Raw genomic sequence first — 8,064 nt, 5'->3', positions numbered from 1 at the left:
GCAAAACATACAGAAAACAAGAAATGGAAGATCATTTGCTGACAATAACATGTTTGTCGATGTGCTTGATTGAGACAATATACAGTGTACTCTGGATGGAAAATCTCAGTTTGTGTGATGTAATGATGTACAGTGAATGAATGCAAATAAATAAATTGGAAAAAAAAGTACCCCAAAACTTTGAGTATGCTGCTCAGGGGAACAGAGTAACCCAGATTCTTAAAGAGCTAAGAACCCTGTGTAGGTTAAATATAAGTAGGAGGATAGGGATAGATTAATAAAAGGGAGTTAGTAAACCTTTCGTTCCCAAAACAACAAAGGAGGGAGAGGGAAACAGTCTCTTAGACCCTAGTCACTCTCAGTCATCTCCCCCTTGGAAATCAGCATGCTTCTACTCCAAAATGGAAACATTGCTTAAGAGACACCCACCCGAGGTCACTTTACCAGGCTAACACCCCAGGAGGAGGGAGCAACCCAGGTTCCCAACTTTCCTACTCCAACACTGGAAAAACAAACTGACCTCAGTGTAAGTGCCTTGCAGAGAGAAGAGAGAGATCAAGCACCCTGAGCTGGAGAAAGCTTCACGTGATTGGGTAGTGAGGCATTGTGACCACAGCAGTTCTTTAGCAAGTGATCACAAAAATCTGTTCAGTTGATCAAATGAAAAGGTGAAACTATCCCAGCAATCAAAGGACTGAAGAGAAAATAGTGTCTCATTTAACCTCTTTGGGAAATTCAGTCAAGCAGACAAATCACAACCAGAGAGAGCTTGACATAGCCTTTTTAAGAGGTGGTTAAATAAGGTCAGCATACAAAGAAATGTTTCCCCAGAGCTACCTGAGTTCAAGTTGTGCTAGTAGACAGCAAGCAGGCTTTTCCTCAGTTGGAGGAGAGAAAAGATAACTGATCCAGGAAGACATGATGTCTCCCAAACCACCACATCCAAGCACAGCCTCTCATCCAGAGGTCTTGGCAGAACCCACACAGCCCCTGTAATATCAGAGAGCAGGAGGCCTCCTGGACACAAGGAAGGCCAAAAGAGCAGAAGGTAGTCAGAATAATACATCTTACTGACATTCCAAGGAGAGAGCACTCCTCTTATTTAGGGCAAAGTGCATTTTGGTAGAACATTGAACAAATTTCTCTGAGGCAAAATTAATCCACCCTGGAGGCAAATAACATGGCCTTCAAACCCTTCTTACTCTTTCAGGGGTAGAGGAATTCGTCCTCTGAAAATCACTGACATTAGGCACATTAGTAAGAGGAAATACATACAGATTTATCTTAACATATATGCATGAGTATGTATGTGGGAGCTTCAGATTGAAAACCCAAAGATCTAGGAGAAACAATCTGGTTTTATGTTAAGGTTTGATGAAGCTGAGATAGTCGTGTGTAAATGTTATTGGAAAAAAAGGGTATGAGCTAATAGAAACAGAATGAGTGGAGAAACTTGGCAAGTCATGTTCAAATTCTCCTTGGCCTTTCTGTGAAGCATTCCTTCCTCCCAGGTATGGAGCAAAAACCCTCTGGAATGAGTGTCTTATGACCTACAATCAAACAAGGTAGATCAGAGAATTTCTTTGTGGCCAAGGGGAAAGACAGAGGGAAGTTAGAGTAATATTTTTAGGTTTTATGGCTGGCTTTGGGGGAAAGGGAATATGATTTCTAAGACCTACCTTGGGGGAAAGGGGTTCTAGTTTCTGCATCTAGTTTCTGTGGCTTGACTCAGTGGAGAATGAGAGATGATAGACTGGAGGGCAGGAAAGGGTGAGAGAGAAACCTTGCTTCTGAGGCCTGTTTCTGAGGTTATCATTTTCTGATCCCCAACACTTACCACGTTTGCACCATCCAATCAGCCTCCAGACCTTTGTAGAGTAGGCTCCTTCCTGACTTGGTCACAGTGAGTCAACTTCCAAGCTCTGGGGTTGGGAGGCTGAGACACAAGGGCTGAATTTCTGTTTCAACTCTTGGCCTGCTTGGGCACAGATTTTTACGTGATTTCAGACTATCTGTGCCTCTTGTCACTCCAGCTACTCCTGTGGGGGGAATAAAAAAAGTCTCCTCCCAACCCAGAAAACCTCACCACAAAGGTAGAAGAAAAAAACAAATATTCTTGAATATGAATCAAACCAGAATATGATGTGCATCATAGGCGACTCTCTGCTGGGATTGCAAAGACAGAAAAAAGGCTACAACCCATTAGGTAGGTTTTGCAATGTGGAGTCATATGACGAACTGGGAGATAGAGCTTTATCTTTCTTAATGATTATATTTCAAAGAGATGTCTCCGAAGTCCTTAAGGAAACATTCCTGAGATTGTGAGATTAGCTAGAGGCTGATTTAGTCATGGTAAAAAAAAAAAATACAATGAAAAGGACTGAGAATAAAAATCTGAAAGAAAATGGAGCAGTTAAGAGAAGCCTTTTCTCTTATTTTCAACAGAGAACATTCAGCCCCTTACTCGTAATTTGTACTTGCCCTTACACTACCCATATTACTTTTCTCCTACCATGAGGACACACCTACATATTTGAGAGCTTCTTCAGTATTAAAGACTAAGTGGCCAGCTCCTCTTAAAGCCATGATAGAGGCAGTTGAAAGATGGCTAAACAGTTGAGCCAAAAAGCTGGTTCCCTTTTCAGTTGAAAGCTGGTTTCTTTATAAGCTTTTTCTTGTAGTCTTTTCTCTGGCTGTTTAACAAGACCGTTTATTTTAGGATGTCAGATAAGCACTCAAAGGACACTGATCTCCAAGTACTGAGATTACAACACATGGACCAAAATAAATTTCATTGGCCATTAGATGTTTTCCTTAATGCTTTTTCCTGATAACAATCCCTGAAGCCTAAACTAGCTTCGACTAGTTCGTTGCAACTGTTCACTAAAATTTTCTTGTAACCTAGAGTTACCTAATGACATAGAGAACTGGATTCTTTTACATTTGAAGTTTCCACCTCAAAATTCACATTGAATGTATGTTACATGTATGAACAGTGTCTGCACACATGCCAAACCTTCCTCATAGCTATGCATATGAATTCCTTTCCTCCGTTACATAGGCACGTAAGCCTGACTCTGTGAGTCGTAAAACTGATTCCAAGCCTTTGCTCCATGAGGCAGATTTGAGAGACCTTCTATATTGGTCTATTATTGTGTTACTAACAGAAATATCCTAGACTGAATAAGATTTATAAGAAATAGAGATTTATTTGTCTCACAATTCTGGTGGCCAGAAACTCCAGAGGTGTTGGGCCAGGTTCAGGCCAGACTCACAATATAGCTGGCGGAAGCGGAGTGGAAGGCAGGCATGTGCAGAAAAGAGAGAGAAAGAGCAAACAGACTTCCACTTCCTCTGTTTGTTCCTCCCATGCCCCTAGCCAATTGAATGTCGTCCTCCCATTAGACCCCACCTCTTAAAGGTATCTCCACTTCCAGAAGTCATTACGCTGGGAACCAAACTTCCAGAAACATAAACGTTTCAGCGACAAACCGTTATCTGACCCATAGCATCTTCTTCTGCCTCCTGCTCTGTTAATTGCAAATAAAACTTTTTCATATAAATATAAATAGTCAACAGGTCCAGCAGGTGTCATGGAGGTTAAGGTGGCTGGATTCTACAGGATCAACTTCATGGTTTTAGTCCAGACTTGGCAGTTTGAAAAGATCACGCTGTGTATGTGTGTGTGCATGCCCAAAATCCTGAGAGGAGAATGGAGAAGGAATTGCAGTGTGACCAGCCCCCAGGAGATTTCTCACTTTTCCTCTCTTCTCTCTCTCTCTCTCAGGCAAGCACATGCACCCTATAGCAAAACTAAAATTAAAATAATAAAAAAAAAAGACACAAGTGTGCACATAATTGGTTCTTGTGTGCATTGGGGAGTTTACCTACTTGTTTGTTCAGCTCCTCTATCGTACCTTTAAAAGTGTTCGGATTACTGTGGGACGGCACGGAATATGAAGCTGCAAGTATAAGAGGACCATTGGCTGCTGGATTCAGCTTTTTCCTATTTGTAAGTTATCCTCTGATATTAAACTTTTGTTTAAGTCTTTTTTAATAAAAAGATTGATTTATTGATTTATTGATTTTAATATGACCAGACAGAGAGAGGAGAAGTGAGAAAGCAAGCTGCCTCAAGCCACTGGGTCCAGGATTTGAACTGTGGTTGGTCACGTGAGAATCCAGTATATTAATCACCACATCACCTGCTGGCCCCTGTTAAGACTTTTATAGAATTGCCTGCTTCATTTCTAAGCCTCAGAGTCCTGTCTAACAATATCCTCACCAAACCTTATCATCTTTTTGATAATAATCATCATAGGAGGTGTGAGGTAATATCTCATTGTAGTTTTGATTTATTTTTCTTTGATGATTAGTGGTACTGAGCACCCTTTAATATATGTGTTGGCTATTTATTTATTTTATTTTTTGCTATAGGGCATGTGCACTCACCAGAGAGAGACAGAAAGAGAGACAGAAAGTGAGAAACTACCCCCCAGGGGGTATGGCCATGCCACAATCCCTTTCTCCTCTGGGGATTTTGGGCATGTATACACACATGCCCAGCGTGTTTTGTTTTGTTTTGATTTTTTATGTTTAGTTGTTGTTTTTTTTCCCCAAGCCTCAGGATTCAGGACTTGAAACATGAAGTTGGCCATGTGGAATCGAGCACCTTGACCACCATGCCACCTCCTGGCCTGTTGGCTATTTATATGTCTTCTTTTAGAAATTACCTCAAAAAATTCTTTTGCCCATTTTTAAATCTGGTTATTTGCTTTTTTTTAGTGCATAGCTGTATGATTTTTTTAAAAAATACTTTGACTATTAATCTTTATCAAATGTATGGTTTGCAAACATTTTCTCCAATTTTGTTTTCTGTCACTTTACTCTGTTGATTGTTTCTTTTGCCATTCAGAAGGTTTTTATTTTATTTTATTTTATTTTTTATTTTTGCTATATGGCATGTGTGCTCAAGAGAGAGATAGAGAAAGGAAAAGTGAAAAATCATCCCTTGGGAAGATAGCCACACCACAGTCCCCTCTCCTCCGTTGTCCTCTTGGGATTTGGGGCACAAAAGTACACATCCCCAGCATGATTTTCAAGCTACCAGGTCTAGGACTCGAAACACGAACTCAGTTATGTAGGATCTTGCCGCGCAACTGACGACTCCGGAGAGGGTCTTCTCTTTAGCACTTTATTTCCCCAGGTTATGTTACAGAAGTTCTTCTCCTTTCCCTTTCCCCGGGGCCTTATAAAGGGCCCCTAGCCAATCAGATCATTGTCCACGTGCACGGAAGCCAGTCCTCGAAAGAGGATTGGTTGCATGCGGTGTTCCCGTGCTCTCCACGCTCCCCACTGCCCTACTTCCTTAAAGTTGTTTACTGCTTTGAGCGCTCAGCGGGCTTCCGTTGAGCGCCATTTTGAAATAGGTGCTGAGGGCGATGGGCGGGGGCGCTCCACAGGATCTAGCCGTTGTAACCTCCACACCACCTACTGGCCCCAGAAACGTTTTAATTTGATGTAATCTCACTTGGCTATTTTTGCTTTTGCAGTCTGTGCTTTTGGATCTATAGTCAATGCATTATTGCCCAGAACAATGTCAAGAAGCTTTTTCTCTTATTTCTTTTCTTTTTCTTTTTTAAAAATTTGCTATGGGGCTTGTGCTCTCGCCCAAGAGAGAGAAAGTGAGAAAGCATTTCCTGGCGGCGGGGGGCGGAATGGCCACACCGCAATCCTCTCTCTTCCACTCTCCTCTGGGGACTCTTGGCATGCACGCACATGTGCCCAGTGTTTTTCAGACCACCAAGTCTGGGGCTTGAACTGCACAGTTGGCAATGTGGTACCCAGTCACTTAAACTGACACACCACTTGCTGGCCCAAAGCACAGAATTATTAGTTGCCTTTGGTCAAATAGTAAGTTGGACAACAGGAGCTGGTGACAGTCTCTATCTGGATTTTTCTCAGCATCACTCACAGACATCCATTTTATCTAGCTAGTTTGAATAGACATAAAACTCTCCTGCATCTACCCTGATGGTGAATTTGGGCTATGAGTCAACACTTCTTGCTTTAAAAATATTCGCTGACGGATCTAGAAGGTGGCATGGTGGTTGGGGCACTGGATTCCCACATGGCCAACCACAGTTCAAATGCTGGACCTGGCAGCTTGAAAATCATGCCAGGTGCATGTGTGTGCATGCCAAAATCCCAGGAGAATAGAGAAGAAGGGATTGCTGCATGGCTATTGTCCTGGGGGTTGATTTTTCACATAACTCCACTCTGACTCTTTCCAGTGAGTGCATATGCCCAATGGCAAAAACCTAAACAACAACAAAAATTTCTTTGTGCTGGCAGGGCCAGTTCATGGCCTGGTGGTTAAGAGAGCTGGGTCCCACATAGGCAATGACACTGTTTCAATTCTATACCTAGTAGCTAGAGAAATACGATGGGCATGTGTATGTGTAGGTGCCCAAAATCCCTACAGGAGGGAGAAATGGAGAAGGAAATGCAGCATGGCCGTGCCTCATGGGGAATTTTTTTCTCTCTTCCTCTCTGTCTCTATCTCTCTGTCTCTCTCTGCAAAGTGTATGTGCCCTCTAGCAAAAAAAAATTTTGAAGTATTTTCTGACATATATTGTTGTTTCACCAATGGGCCTCTTACATAGGTGAACTTGTCTCCTGGCTTTGCGTTCAATCCCCTAAAGCCCTCCCCCCGCCCCTGTGATATTAGAAGCTCACAAAGGTAGTCACATCCACCAGTTCCCCAGGAATCCTAGCCCTCAGTTCTTTTCCATTAAGACAGCTCTGAAAAGAGTGGGAATCTCTAAGGGAAAGATTAAGTCATGCAGCCACATTCCTCCTACCTGTGGAGAGCAGCACAGACTGCCTGACCCTTCCTCCTGGCCTTGAACTTTAGAGAAAGAGCACAGTGCCCCTCTTCCACTCAGTAGGCTCTTCCCACTGCCCTGAGACTGGGCCACAACACTGGCCCTGAGTCCTTCACCTTGGATCCAGATGTCCTGGTCTTATAGGTATATTGGATGCCACCCACAAATGAATGCCTACTCTCTCTGGGCCCAACCTTACATCTGCTTGCATTCCTAGCTCTTCAGGCAGAGAGCTCCCAGGAAGAGGATCAAAGGGACAAGGGGGACCCCAGGCAGTACAGAGGGGAGCACCGTCACTTCCAGCACCATAATGCTCCAGATATCACCCTGACAGAGAGCACAATGGAGGCCCTCAAGGGGTGATTGGATGGATGCCCAGAGACTCAGTGGGACCAGCTGGCTGGATCTTCCAAGGCCAGCGCTTGCCCTTGGATGCTGAGCTGGATCTTCCAAGGCCAGCGCTTGCCCCTGGATGCTGAGGTGGGGGAGAGTTCACTGTAGGCCACACCCGCTGGGCTGTCCACTCACTGCCATGCTGGTGGTAGCACACGCCAGGCACACACTCTGGGCACAAGCCGGGCACTGTTGCCATCTGCTCCATCTCGGCCACGTGAAACCAGGTTAGACCTCGTGCCCTCTCCCAGCCTGCAGAGCTGTCCCCAAGGCCCCGAGTCAGCGTTGGCTCAGGCCCTGCCACCAACCCTTTCTTGGAAGGCTCCGTCTGTGGCTGCCATGAAGCAGCCCCGTCCCTGGTCAGCAGAGTCTGTGTGTAACCACCATGGCTGCCCCTCTGCACACAACAGCCCTTTCCACACGGCCCCCGTTGCCAGAACCTTCCTCCTCTTCCCCTACACACACACTTAGTGCCACACGCCCAGCACGCATCTAAGTCAGAGGGCTCTGTGCTCCAGGAGGGGCCTCCAGGACACCCTGAAAGTGGGCTCCAGATCGCTTTCCCGGCCCCTCTGTACAGCTGACCCTGCAGTCGGCCCTGGGCACAGATTCCCTGGAGCCCAGATCGAGAGGGAGGCTGAGAATGCAGAGAGCACCAGGGCTGGCATGAGGGCTCAGCCAGAGGGCCCATGCACCCCCACCCCCACCACACACCACCAAGGAACTAATCTGGGGTGTGGGCACTGGCTACCTCCAGGGTGAAGTTCAGTCCAAAAAACCGAAC

This window comes from Tupaia chinensis, unplaced genomic scaffold (genome assembly GCF_000334495.1).
Source record: "Tupaia chinensis unplaced genomic scaffold, TupChi_1.0 Scaffold000706_1, whole genome shotgun sequence".
Classification (NCBI taxonomy): domain Eukaryota; kingdom Metazoa; phylum Chordata; class Mammalia; order Scandentia; family Tupaiidae; genus Tupaia; species Tupaia belangeri.
The sequence above is the reverse complement of the archived record's forward strand: the minus strand, read 5'-3'. Positions refer to the sequence as shown.